Genomic DNA, 15,596 nt, shown 5'->3' with positions numbered 1-15,596 from the left:
AAGTTGGAAGGCTTGAAAGGTTCATTTGTTCATCAAAGGTGCATTTTTGTCCATTCATCCATCCGTGAGAACATATTGCATGTTTGCGCGTCCATCTGTCCGTGAACACATCTTTGCATGGTCATCCATTCGTGATCACATCTCTTCATATGCATCACATCTCTTCATATGCATCGTTTGTTCATCTATTGGTGAACCTGTTCTTCTGCATGTGCTCCTTTCATTGATCCCATTTATCGTCATGCCATGTTTGTTTGTGTACATATACCTACAGTCACTCATGATGAGATGACATCAAATCCAAAAACCTCCTAGTCTACCATGACACATAATCATTTAAGATGCAGGTGACTGGGAGAGGCAACAAGTTTGGGAGGCGGGATGATGGCTTCAAGCACTGTTGATGAAAACTGTACAAGAGTCACTGGGCGGTGAAGATGGGCAATTCGAGTCGGCAGTGACTGTCTGCGAGGTCTGGCTTCGCTAGAAGGCAAAAATGCACAAATTTTTGGATGCATAGTCTGGGCTGCAGGAAGGCAAGGAAGAAAGAATCTGTGCATTTTCTGGAACAAGCAGGTATCAAGGGATTGACAACAAAATTTGCGTAATTTTCTAGAGGAATAGGTTGAGCTGCATGGAGGATTAGCAGGAAAAAATTGTTCAGTTTTTGGAGGAAATGGCTAGGAGCCTGGTAGCCAAAACAATGTAATTCCTGGAGTGAACTGACATTTCGATGTTGGGTCATTGGCAGCATAAACTATGCAATTCCCAAGGGGAACAGATAGTTAGCTGCTGAGAGCATGGCAACAGAAACTGCACAATTTTTGGAGGGAACTGGCAGTCTGCTACTGGGCACTGCTAGTGAGGGAAACTGTACTGAGGCTATGAGGTGAGCCTGCTGATCATCTCTGCACAATTTATAAGCTAAGTGGATTGTTGGGTAGTAGAAGGCCTACTCCTGAAAACTATGCAGTTTTTTGGATGAGGAGTCGGTCGATTGTCGAGAGGATTGACTCGAAAAAAGCGCAATTTTTTCTGAGCGAGATAGGGACAGGCACTAGGTGTTTGTCCAACCTGTCTGCGCAATTTATTTAGTTAGAAAAATGGGCAAGGTTAGTATCATCTTCACAATTTTTGAGGGGATTCAGTCCCAGGGTGGCTGCCGGGTCTGACTCTCCGCGTGTCCAACATGAAGTTTGAGTGAGTTGCTTGCGAGCAGCGTAGATTGAAAAGACTTTCTTGGTGCTTCTGCATTATTTTTGGTGACAGTCGATTGAGATGAGGTAGGGTGATGGTCCAGTTGTTAGAGGGGAGTCTAGTCACTAGAACTTCAGAAAAATGACTAAGTGTGTGAATGAGTGAAATATGAAAATGTGATCTTACAAACACACACCCTCATGACTGGACAATGAGACGACTCAAACCTACCAGACACGCATGTTCAATGTGACTAACCGACGGTGAAAGTGACAAGAGTGACACTCATGATTAAGCATTTTTTGACCATGATGATGCTTACGTGACGGCGAATGTGACTCCATGTGCAAGTGTGACAAATGTTTTCATAGTGAACATAACATGTACACATGAAGAGAAGACCTTGAGCATGACCAAAACATGGTCGCAAGAAAGACAAGGACATCAACATGTAGAAGCTTGGGTGGAATGAACAAGCAAGGTGGGTGCGGAGACTCATATGAGCTCACAGAGTGAACCCGGGTGTATAAAACCATCAAGTTAAACTCTCAAGGGAGGCTCTGAATTCAGGTGCAGGACAAAATTTTCGAGGGTGGTTGTATCCACTACAACATTTAGCGACACACTGGTAGAACTCCATCTTCTATATTTTGGTTCATTGATAGAATAGGTCCTTGGTCTTTTGGGGAGTATTTAATCACTATGCAGGTTACTTCGGTTTCCCCACTTACCCCATGGACATACATGGTTCGCCTTTTTCCAACTCAGTCAAACACAATCAAAGTTCAGCTTGATCACAATGTTTCGAATCTGGGAAGGGTAGTTTAGCTCACAAGTTGAATATTTTTAGAGTATAAGTTTTCATCTCTTGTGTTTCTCCACTTCCAGCAAGCCTAGACAGTACCCCGATGGAGTCACATAGGAACACAGAAATTGCTCCACTGCCAGCGAGCCTGTTTAATACCCTGGTGTAGTTGCATGCTACACCTCATTGCATAAGGAGCCTTTCTCTTCATTCACCTTTTCATTTTCCAAGAGGACTGTGCATAGGCACTTATTTATTTTTGGGGTGGAAGAGGGATCCCAACATATTGAGAGAAGAAGTGGTTTTCCTTCAGAGAAGCATGTAAGACCTCTGAGATAGGTTTTCTCATTTATATTTTCCCCTTCTATGTTTCTACTAGTTAGATGAGCTTGAACACATAGAGCAGAAGGTTGAGTGTAGGCATGAGGCTACCCAGTGTGAACATAGGCTTATGGTTGGACCAAAACTTCCCTTGAAGATGGCTTGTATTTTCCATCAAGACTTCATTGGCTGAAGTTTTTAACCAAGCATAGAGAAGATGAACACAAGATTGGCCAAGTGTTGCAGTGTCACAAGTCTCTTCATATTTCAGCCACATACTCTATTCAAAAGCCAGAACGCAATAGTTGGAAGCATTTATTTCCAGAAACAAAAATAGTAATATATCAAGTGAAGGAAACAAATGTAAACAAAAATAACAAGAAGAACAAACAAAGTGAAAACAAAGATATTAAGAAAAGCAAACAAGATGAAAACAACAAGCATCAAGAAGATTATCTACATGGCACAGGGCATGGCCTGACCTATTGGAAGTAACTCTTGAGATCTTGGCCATTGACATGAAGGTTGCCAACCCTCTCGTCAAGTGATCACAGACAACATGTGTGTGTGCCAAGTTTCTCATGGACTAGTGTAAGTCCACTGGGCTCTGCTACCGAAACCTCGTGGTATTCCAAAAGGCCTTTTAGTGAAGATGACACCACTACTTTAGATACTGTGTGCAACATAGGCTTAGATGATAAGACATGGTAGTTGTTTCTATTCTAAGAGCAGTTCAAGTTCCTAAAATCAATGCATAAGCAGATTTCCCCAGATTTCTTACATGCAGGATTTAAATTAGAAACCCAAATATGATAACAAACTTTGCAAGTAATTCAATCATCCAAAATCTTAGTCAATTTTTCTTGTATAAGGAGTTTAAATGACATATGTGTTTTACCTGCCTTTGCTGCAATGGATTGGATCCTCCTTTACCTGGAATCTTGCATTGGATTGATCGCTTGTAGTGTGTACTCAGATCATCATCTACCCATGTAGACACATCGCGGTACTATTTGATCAAGCAGTCAAAGTCTTGCCATTGTTGTGGTGTGCAGTTTGTACTGAGACTAGCTATCTTCAAATCGTGATTAGTTCCCAAGTTGCTCTATTCATTCATAGTGGTGGACTCGTGGGTTCTGCTATCTCTTGGCCCTTGAAAAAAGTTCTACAAATAATAAGGCTTGTTGAGGGAAATCACACCTTGGGGTTGGGGTTGCATTTCTTGCCCTCAGTTGCAGTTTTCAGGGGCTTCTCGTGCTTAACTTAATTAGTTGTTATGTCCTTGAAAGCATCAATATTGTCTGTGGGTTGTAGTATCACTTTGAGTGTGACCACGTTGAGGTTGATGGTCCTTTGTAAGCTCAACATGAGTGCTTCATACTTAGAAACATTTTTTGTGCACTAGAACTTCAAACATCTTGAAATCATGCACTTTTTGTTATTTTGGGTGACTGAGATACATTTGTTCCTTGAGCCATCATGTGTCTTTGATTACTCAAAATAGATGGCCCACAACTTATCTATGCATAGACCATTTGACATGTTATTACTGCTTCTGCTATTGTTTCTACTACTACTGATACTATTGGTACAATGCACTGTACATGTTTCATTACCATCAATTGGGCAAGGAAGGAGTCCCAACTATGTATCTAGTGTGGTTGGAAATGGTCATGCAGGATGACACCCTAATGTTGTTTCTAGGAGGTAATTACTAAACATGAGTTCTGCAAAGTCCAATGATTCATTCTCGTCATTAAGGGGAGTGACATTGGGCTTCATATACCTCTTGGACACTATCCAGATTTGGTTACATTTTCCCTTGTACATAAGCCACATGTGCGACCAGTCTGTAGAAAAATATATGTCCAGCTTGCTAAACCAGTCTCTGCTTAGTAGTAGACCATATACTTTCAGGATGTCCACAACAACTATGTTGATGCATTGGTGGACTCGACCATCATGAGGTAACGAGACGATCACGTCTCATTGTTCATGAATGGTTGGTATTGATGTTCAATCAAGTTGGATGATTCGTGTGGATGTCTTACTCCATTGTGAATTGATCCTTTTCGCAATGGAGAGCAGTGTGATGTTGGCTGCTACACTAGAATCAACCAAGAAGTTGTGAACATTACAGTTAAAGATTTCAAATGATAGAAGGAATGGAGGGAAACCTGAGTTTTCTTCTTCCATCCAGAGTGTGTTGAGCATGGTGGAAAGTGGTCCAACAGGTGTACTTTCTCCCTTGCTGGTAGAGGCTGTGCTATCCATTGTTGTTTGTCCCAATGTGCACAACAAGATGTCTTACTGACTCTAGACCTTAGCTAACATAAACAAACTGATGTTTTCCTGAGTTTTCTTCATGTCATCTACAATATTGTATTCCAGAGGTGGTAGACTGACTGAAGTGTCTAGGGTAGAACGAATGTTCGTGTTTTTCGACGGAGTGTTTTGCAGCTTGCTGCTCATGGATGTACTCTTGTCCACCACTGTCTTCCCAAACTTTTTTTTTGTTTTCTTCTTTGGGGTGGCTAGTGGGTTAGCCTTCCTCCAGTCTTATCCTTTCTTGCATTTCCTCAAGTGTAGGGGGAGCCCCTTTACTCCTAATATTGTAGCGGTCATTTTTCTTTTGGGGCTTCTTCTCGATGTTCATCTTCGACATCACTTGTGAGCGCTGATATGCATTCACCACACACCCATAACTTAAGGCTTCATTAGGTGCAATACCTTCGTCATTATCTCTGTCATCCAGCTGCTCCTGCACAATTTTTTGAGCAAACCAATTGTTGCTTGATGACCTACTTCCCTGTCTTTGTCTGGGAGGGTGGCTACTTGTAGACGTGTCCATTTTCCCTTGTTTAAGATCAAACACTTTTGTCATCAAGTTCTTGACGAGGCGAGTGAGGGTTTCAATATCATTTTCTTCCTTATCTCTACCCCTGCTCGCCACCGTTTGGAACTTCCTTCTCGCATCTTTGGAGTCTTTTGCTGGTTCATCATCCTTGATAACTCCAATCACGCGCAGGTATTTCTCTACAACAATAACGTCTTCGTAGTTTTCCAAAAGTGTTTGTTTCACAGTTCACTTGTCAAACTGCACAATGTTGGTGGGAAGTGTGGACGTGTAGTAATCAACAGTGATGGAGTCATGAGGTTTCGTGTCCGTTGCAAATTTATTCAATATGTGTGTAAACCTCTAGTTGAAGTATTTTACCTTTTATTTCCCCTCCATCTTCAGGCTTCCCAATTCTTTCAATAACACAGTTTGGATCTTGTCATCAACAAAAATTTCAAGGAACATGCGTTTGAATGTACCCCAATTATTTATGGAGTTTGGTGGAAGGTTGTGATACCATGTAGTGACACGACCATCCAAGGTACATGGGAAAAATATACAAGCTACGACATCATGTCGTACCTCAAGGGTATGCAGCTGTAGGTAGAAGTTATCCAAATGATATTCTGCCTCCACCATGCTGTTAGGGTCGAACTTGATGTTGACTCTCTCTACCCACTTCGGCATCTTGTGTAAAACAGTTGGGAGAGCTAATGGTGCCTGAGTCATGCATTCTAGATTTGGGTCAACCATTTCTTTTTCTTCTTCGTCCTCCTCTCTTTTAGAATTAGAAAATTTTGGCTCTGAGTCCATTCATTCGTCTCTGTCTCCACCTCCTCCACTACCTTCCCCTCTACCTCCTATAGCGGAGTCTAATCTCAAGATCATAAGAGTGTCTTGTTCACCTTGCTGAAAAACCGTAGGTTCCTCTTCATCTTCAATAGCTTCTACTAGACCTTCGAGTGTGGTAAGGACTGCTTCTTCCACTGATGATATAACAACCCCTGTAGGAGTGGCTTTTGGCTTCCTTGATGTGTATGGAAGATGTTGTGTGCATGGGATTAGTTTGATTCCTTTCGTGAATTGGCGAGTGATGGGATGGATAGAGCGAATTTGATGATACATAATATTGTGCTCAATCCTGGGTGGTGAGGAGTAACCAACTGCAGAGTCGCCTGTAGGTGAGAGGGAGTGCAATTTACTTCCTTGACCAGATGGTTGATGAATGAGTGTGAGAGGATGTTCAACCATATGCAACTACCTACCCTCCTTCTAGCGCCAGAAATGTTGACGGTGTTGGACTCAAAAACATTCAGGGGATCACCTCGGTATGAATTCCCAACTAGATCTCACATTGTTTGGTGTGGGATTCCCATCTGGTATGACGACCCGGTTGCCATTATCTTAAATATTTTCCTCAACTCTTGCTTGTCAGCATAAGAGAGTGGTCTGCTTTGTCTTCGAGAAGTGAGGTTCACATGTTTGATGAGTCTAAGTGTTACTTGTGACAATGGTTCTTTCACTGTAGAGGGATAGAGGGTGAGAGTGAGCCCCAAGTCGGTTGGGAGAAGTCCCAACTATGCTAGTAATGCACAACACAATAGGACATGCATAGGTTCCAATAGAACAGTCCACACAGATGCGGCAGTCACAAGACACAAGGAAAAATAAGACTTATAACACTCAACAAATTAGTCCACATGAGTGCAATGATTACTATAGAAAGTTTTAGTGAAAGGTCTATTTGATGTTTGGGAGAGTAGTCTACATGGGCGAGACAGTGTTAACAACATATACAACACATTTCCATTAACATATGTGTATTACAACAAGTGAATTAGTTCAAGTGTTAAACACAACTTCAAGAAACATGCATTACAAGTGTTAAATATTAGTCTTACAACAGATACAATACATGTGTGAAAATGTGTTGGCTTGTTAGAAGGCTTCATAATTAAGCAAAAGTTCCAAGACACATCGTTACACCATACATCACTAACCCCATGTGAGGGGCATTGGAGCCACTGCTTACTCCTCAAATAAAAGATAACAGACTCTCTTAGCTATGTGGGAGGAGATGAGGTGAAAAGTCCTTTGCATGTACAGATGAGGGGCATTTATAGCCAAGGGTGAAACTAACCCTTGTGGTTGTTTGACTACCCTCACGACTATTTGACTTCCATGACTTTTCGACTTTACATGACTCTTTGTTCACCAAGTGGGTCTCTTGGACTTCCACATTACATTACATTGATTTGACAACATGACCCATAGTGGAGATGTGGACAACATTACTCATGACATGACTCGACATGACAGTGATGGCACATTCGTGCTACTACCGGAGTGCATGTTGAGCTGTAGGGCTGTTGGGTGATGGATGTCTTCATGGTGTGTCACATCTTCACCTCCACATAGAAAAATGCATAGATTCCTTGATGGTAGTTGGTTCTCTTGATGTTGCCTTGGCACATTTCTCCTTGCTTGTATGTTGGAAGGCTTGACAAGCTCATCTGTTCGTGAAAGTTGCATGTTTTTTTGTTTTTCCATCTGTGCTCACATCTTACATGTTTACTTGTCTATTTGTCCGCAAACACATCTTTGCATGATCATCCATTCATGATAACATCTCTTCGCAGACATCATTCATTCATCCATTGGTGAACCTGTCCTTCTGCATGTGCTCCCTTCGTTCATCCCATTCCATTCGCTGTCATTCCGTTTTTGTTGGTGTACCTGTACCTACAATCACTCATGATGAGATGAAATCAAATCCAAAATCCTCCTAGTCTACCATGACACATGATCATTTCGGATGCAGGTGACTAGGAGAGGCAATAAGGTTGGGAGGCGGGATGATGGCTCTAAGCACTACTGATAAAAACTGACAAGAGTCACTAGGTGATGAAGATGGGAAATCCAAGTCGACAGTGACTACCCACGAGGCCTGGCTCGGTTGGAATGAAAAACTATGCAAATTTTGGGAGGGATAGTCTGGGCTGCAGGAAGGCAAGGCACAAAGAATCTATGAATTTTTCAAAATGAGTGGGCAGCAAGGGATTGACAACAAACTTTGGGAAACTTTTTGGAGGAATAGGTTGGGCTGCATGGAGGATCAATAGGCAAAATTTATGCAGTTTTTTGTACGAACTGACCTGGATCCTGATAGCCAAAAATACACAATTCCTGGAGGGAACGAACAACTAGTTGTTGGGTCATTGGCAGCAGAAACTGCGTAATTCCTAAGGGGATTAGGTATTCATCTGCCAGGAGCTTGGGAGAAGAAACTACGCAACTCTAGGAGGGAATGGGTAGTCTGGTGCTGGGAGCTACTAGTGAGGGAAATTGTATTGAGGTTGGGAGGTTGACCTACTGATCATCTCTACGCAATTTTTGAGTTGAGCATACTACTAGGTATCAGAAGGCATGCTCATGAAAACTGTAAAATTTTCTCGATGAGTAACCAGTTGACTGTCGGGAGGACTAACTGGAAAAATTGCACAATTTTTCTGAGGGAGACAGGGATGAGCACTGGGTGTCTATTTGACCTATTTGCACAATTTTTTTGAGGGAGGTAGGGACGGGCACTTGGTGTCGGTCTAGCCTATCTACGCAATTTCTTCATTCACTTGAATGGGCAAGGTGAACAGCTTATTGACAATTTTTGAGGGGAGTCAGTCTTGGGGTGGCTACTGGGTCCAACTCTTCGGGTGGCCAACATGAAGGTTGGGTGAATTCCTTGCGAGCAATGTAGCTTGAAAATAATTTCTTGGTGATTCTCCGTTGTTCTGGGTGACAGTTGATCGAGTTGATGGCAGGGTGATGGTTTGGCTGTCATAGCGGAGTCTAGTCATCAGAACTTCAAAAAAATGACTAAGTGTATGAATGGGTGAAAGATGAAAATGTGGCTGTTAGAGGGGAGTCTGGTTGTCAGAACTTCAGCAAAATGACTAAGTGTGTGAGTGGGTGAAAGATGAAAATGTGATCCTACAAACACACACCCTCATGACTTGACGACGAGATGACTCAAACTAACCAAACACACATGTTAAACATGACTAACCAACGGTGCAAGCAACAAGCGCGACACTCATGATTGATCGTTGATCGACCATGATGACACTTGTGTGACAGTGAATGTGACTCTGTGTGCGAGTGCAAAAAATGCTTTCATGGAAAACATAACATGTACACACAAAGCGAAGACCTTGAGCATGACCAGAACATGGTTGCAAGCAAGACATTAACATCAACATGCAAAAGCTTGGGTGGAATGAACAAGCAAGGTGGATGTGAAGGCTCACATGACCTCACGGAGTGAACCCGAGTGTAGGAAACCATCAAGTGTAACTCTCAAGTGAGGCTCCGAATTTGGGTGCAGGCCAAAATTTTGTAGGGTGGTTGTAGCCGCTACAACAAGTACATTCAACTGTCATTTATATTTCTTTACATTTAGACTTACATTTATGCTTCTTAATGTAGTCTAATTTTCACTTGGTTCCCAAACAGAGGGAGGGAAAGATGTGGGATATTTGGAGGAGGTGAACAGAGTTGAAGAAGATAGAGGAAGTGTTGGCCAAAATAGAGTTGCAAAAGGGAGGATTGAAAGGAGATGACAACTGTAGCTGAGGAAGGAAAGCTATAGGAGGTGAAAAAAGTGAGCAGATTTGATATGATGCTATCCACTAGGAATAAAGTGAAGCCATGACACCAGACTTCAAGATTAGGGTGATTGATCCTAGTACCCCTACAATTTCATACATTTGTTTTGTTATGCATCAGTTATTCCATGAAAAAATTCATTCCCATAAAGTCAATGTTCCATAAGGTAGCATCATGGTCAGTTCTCATCTATCCCTTCCCCTTTTGATTTCTCAATGATCCAGGTGGCTCCAGAAAGGCCAAAAAATTAGAGGTGGCTTCAGAAAGGCTAAAAAATAAATATCTTTGGATTGCAATGAAACTAATATCATATCAAGGATCTCATTTAAATATTTCCAATGGTGCAAACGACACCTGAATCAAAGTTTGTATGCAAAATTTTTGGCCAGTGAATGTTTTGGTCAACTAGGCACCATTGGCTAAATTTGGGAGAGAACTAACTAAATTTGGAACCCAACTAAATGTGGTAGACCTGTTAAATTTGGTGGTAGTCAAACATGAGACAAAATGACACTTAACAGTGACAGTTTTTGGTAGTCAGAAAGGGAGAAATTTTCAACTACTTAATTTTTTCGGTGACTCTCAAAAATTTAGTCGACGATTTTGAACAAGTTTTTTATTTGAAATAATAAAATAAAATAAAAATTTATTGACCAGTTGGTCAACGGTAAAACCTAGCCAACAAGACCCAACGATCATCATATCTATAGCTATATATATATATATATATATATATATATATATATATATATATATATATATATATATATATATATATATATATATATATATATATATATATATATATATATATATAGGCAATTGACCGACCATTACACAATGACACCCAAATGTAATGGGGTCAATGAGGATCGAACCCACCTGATCGCATAGGCCAACCTCCCCCACAGGAAACCCCTCAACCACACATTTTGAATTAAAGAAAACAAAAAGGACGAGTAATCAATGTTCCAATATGGGGAGGCCCACAGGATTCACCCCATGACCTACCCCTCCTAATTACTATCTTTACCAAACATCACAATGACTTCGCTGTTTAATTTTCCCACCAAAAATTATATAAAACAAGTTCTCACTTACCCAGATTGAGCTAAGAGGAAGGACTAGCGAATCTAGGACTGCACATAACTACACCTAGGTGGGGCACAATTTTTGAGAGAATATTTTAGATTATATTATAGGGAAATATTCCATTGTATATTCCATATTATATTCCCATGTAGAATCTTGAAGATTCCCTTGGAGTCAATTTTTGACAACAAGGAAACTATGCAAAGTTTTTACTCAAATGAACTAGAATTTCGTTAGGAATCTAATGGGGTGATTGATTTTCTAATCTAGGTAGTGGATTTTTTAGGAGAAAATTTTTTAGGGTAGAACCATGAATATGGAATCCTGACGCGGGAACCTATATGGAATCTGAAAGATTCCCTGGAGGCTCGAAAATGACAATTTCATAACCAAACCAACTTTATACTCACTTTTCTTAGTTTTTCGCAAGGAATGTAATGATGTGATAAATTTCTTCATTTCAACAGTGTAACTTCATTCAGGCTGCAAAAAATAATCCTTGAGGAATCCTTGATATTCCCAGGGAGACAAATTTGACTGAGTGAGAACGAGGTCAAGTTTACAGTCAAATTTGAATTTTTTTTTATAGGAACTCAATCATGTTGTCCTTCTCTTTAGAAAAGGTGTGAATTTTTAGGCCATCCATAGTAGTGGCGGTATAATATGCATTGATGTGATGCATTCTTTTTATTTTTGATGATATGATGATTTGATGCTCAAATCCCTGTTTACCATTTTGTTGGAGGATCCTTGTATGCCACTTCATGTGAGAGTTTGATATTTTTTCATGCTGAAGGAAGGCTTTTATGAGTGAGAGCTCTTAAAGAAGAGTGTCTCTTGGAGAGACATTCCACTCTTATTAAGGGAGTTCTTTCTTGTATTGACAAAGAACAAATCATGTATTCATCATCATCTTGCAACAATTAATGAAGCGACCTCCCCACTCTTGACACCGGGCCCAGAGATGTAACCCACACTGGGTGAAATCCATTATCAAGTTGTGTGTGTTCACTGATTTGATGGTCATCCTTATGTTTTCCCTTCTTTAGAGTATGCACACATGGTTTTTCATACTCTTTTCACATGCAATTCTACTAACATTATAGAAGTAAAAGATCTTGGATAATTTTGGTAGCTGAGAGAATATGAATCAAGTTTGGTATCAGAGTAGTCTTCATATTTATGTGAATTGTGAGTGTGAATGATAACTAGATATTGAACATGCAACAAGAAAATAAAATGGAGGATCACAGATATATCTACGAGGACTTCTACAGGATAGAAAAATTGGTCGATATAATGTATGCAAATTATAAGGAGAAAATAGCAAAAGAGGAACATGAGAAAGGGAGAAAATGATGATGTTCCATATCCATATTCAAGTGAATATAATTTTTCTTCATATTCTTCTCATCATTCAACTGAAGATATCAACAAAAGCCTTCAAGTGGAGAATTTTGAATTGAAGAGATTTCTACAAAAAGCAGTAGAGGAGAAGCATAAATTGCAGCTTCAATTACGAGCCACAAAAGAGGCCTTGGAAATAATTAAGTGCAACAAAGGCTTAGTGAATCCATCATCACCTGCTTCAGAATCGATAGTTGTGGTAAACAACATTGGTAATTATTTAGTTTCATTTTCACATGATGATGATGATTTGGGTGCTTTTGAAAATCACACTACAAGCATTGGTTCAAGATTAATGAAGAAGATGGGATATGAAGGCAAGGGCCTAGGAGCTAATGGGAAAGGCATTGTGAATCCCATCCAAGTGGTGGAATTACCACGACATGCAGGATTGGGCTATGTCAAAAAGAAAGAAATAAGAGAATTTTCAAGCACAAGTTTGAGACAATGAAGGATGCTAAGAGTACATCACAATCCTCCAGTGATCGTGATTGTAGGTCACTTCCAAATGGAAGTGAGAATTCCAAAGAGAAGGCTAAAGAAAGGTATAAAACATATATTTATTCTTAAGTTAATTTTTATTACAGGAAAATTGGTAATAGTGAACAAAAATTTTGGCATAGAAAACCATGTAGCTTTTGTAGCTTGTATAACCATGTGGTTGCCAAGTGTTGGAAGAGAACAGAAACAAGGAAGGAGACAACACATGTAAACCCTTCTCCAGTTCAAGGTAGGAAGAATTTCAATCAGGTTTAGAGGAAGAATAATTTTTTCAGCCATTGTAACAAGCACAGGTGTTATAGAGTTACATGTTGGGAGGTCCATCAAGAGCAGTAGCCCAAGGAGGACCCGTAAGAACCTATGGAGGAAGAAGGACTAGTCAATGAAGTTGATAAAAAAGAGAAGTGACTACAGGAAGAAGACCCATTAACAAGGTTAGGTAAGAAATGGGGATTTATAAGTAGTTGATTGTGGCCACATTTTATAAATCACATGTTGTGAAATGAATGTAAAAGTGATGACGCTTTGTCCATCGCTTATGAAAGAAACATGATGATGTTTTTGGCCATTTATTGGTAATTGGGTTATTGGTTTCTATTATTACTTTGGTGTAAACTTAACCAAAGAGTGTGTTATAAAATCTTGGGTATGTGGATTGGTTGGGTCATGATAGGTCTTGAATTTGAACAAGTATTTTGCAAGATGTTATACAAGTTTGCATATAGTAAATGTGTCAATTCATTACTTATGGCTCCAAAGGAAAAAGGTGAAGGACAAGGACATATGGATTTTTAGGGCACTTGTTATGAAGACGAGGGAGTACAATAGTTTGCAGATAATTTTCATGCTTTTGGAGGACCAAAAGTTCCTCAATGGGGAGGAATGATCCAAGTGGCTCTAGAAAGGTTCAAAAAATTGGAGGTGGCTTCAGAAAGGATAAAAAATAAATTTCCTTGGATTGCAATGAAACCATGATCAGATCGAAGAGCTTATTGCAATATTTCCAGAAATGCAAACAAAAACTGAATTTGAGTTCGTATGCAAAAGTTATGACCAGTCAAAATTTTGGCCAACTAGGCCCCACTGGCTAAATTTGGCGCCCAAAAAAATATGGAGGATTTGTTAAATTTGGAAGCATTTAAATAGACGACAAGATGGCACTTAATGATGATAGTTTCCGATAGTCAAAAAGGGAGAAATTATCGCCTACTTATTTTTTTCGGTGACCCAAAAAAATTCTGCAGACGATTTTGAATGGGTTGTTTATTTAAAAAAAATAAAATTGAGTGGCTAGTTGGCTAGCAATCAAACTCGGCCAACCAGGCCCAATGGTCATCGTATATCTATATCTATATATATATATATATATATATATATATATATATATATATATATATATATATCTATATATATATATATATATATATATATATATATATATATATATATATATACCTTTGGCAAACTATTACACAACAACACCCAAATGTAATAGGATTGGCAGGGATTGAACCCAACCACCCACGTAGGCCAAATCGCCCCATGGGCGACCCATCAATCACACCATTTGAATTAAAAAAAAAACACACAAAACAATCAATGTGCCAATAAGGGCAAGCCTGCAAGCTTGACCCTGGGACCTACCCCTCCTCTTTACTACCTTTTACCAAATGGTCGTGTTATCACTCAAGAAAAAATTCCTAAATTTTGAACATCAGTTGGATTCCAAAGGATTGGTGTTAGTCTTGGTATAGTCTTTACATGGTTTCTTTAGTGTCTAAGATCTAAAAGAGAGTCTTGTTGGTATGGTCAAATAGGGTCAACACTCCATTCTTGCCCATCATTGGTCCCACATCACACATAATTTCCATGTGTCAAACTTGTGTCAAGGTTTTCATGCACTACGAAACTGCCTAGGAGTTTTTGTAGTGCAAAACCCATAATTTGCACTGAACTAGGAGTTTTCGTAGCGTGCTACGAAACCCCTGAAAAAGCTTGTTTCTGCATAAAAGACTATGTTTTCTGCTTTTACTGGTCAACTTCCAGAAGGGTTCCTGAGCAGCTGAGAACTCAATTTTGAAAAATGAAAGAGGATTTTCTTTCTAACATAATGAAATACAAAAAACTCTTTCAGTTTCTTCAAATTCGTTCTGAGGTGGGAGTAATTATGGTTAAACTTGCGCTATGAAACTGCTGAAAGTCAAGCTTTGTCTTCTGGTTTTAACAGTCTTTTTCAAGCTCAGTTTCTGGTCACAGGAAAAGGTATTTTGGAATTATAAAGGAGGTTTATATTCATAAACTATCTAGCTACAATAACCTATCTCACTTTCTTCATAAGTGTTATCAGGTTGAAGATACTAAGCTTTATTTGAAACCCTAATTTCAGAGAACAAATTTTTCTTGTTTTACACGTGTTTTTCGAGGACAAATTCTGGATAGATGGAGAAGTTTTTTAAAAAACCAAAAGAAATTTTTGTTCTAGAAATAATGGACTATAAAAACCTCCTTCAGTTTCGTAAAATATGTCATGGATGAGAAGATAAAGGCTCTGTCCCATGTGCCAATTTTCAAGGATCCTAAACCTAAAATCAAGGAAACATGTTCCCTAATTCCTAGGGTTTGTCATCAACAGTAAGGTGACAACGTGGGAGGCTTCATCAAATTTGACTTCATGAGGTTGCAGCTGTCAAAGAATGCTTTCAATGTTTATATAAGGTTGTTGTAATCATAACAAGGAGTTGTAATCCTAATTGTATTAGGACTCTAGGACTA

Source organism: Pinus tabuliformis, chromosome Q, assembly GCF_031772625.1.
Source record: "Pinus tabuliformis cultivar Carrire ecotype Pingquan chromosome Q, CPIR1, whole genome shotgun sequence".
Lineage (NCBI taxonomy): Eukaryota > Viridiplantae > Streptophyta > Pinopsida > Pinales > Pinaceae > Pinus > Pinus tabuliformis.
Note: the sequence above shows the minus strand (reverse complement) of the source record.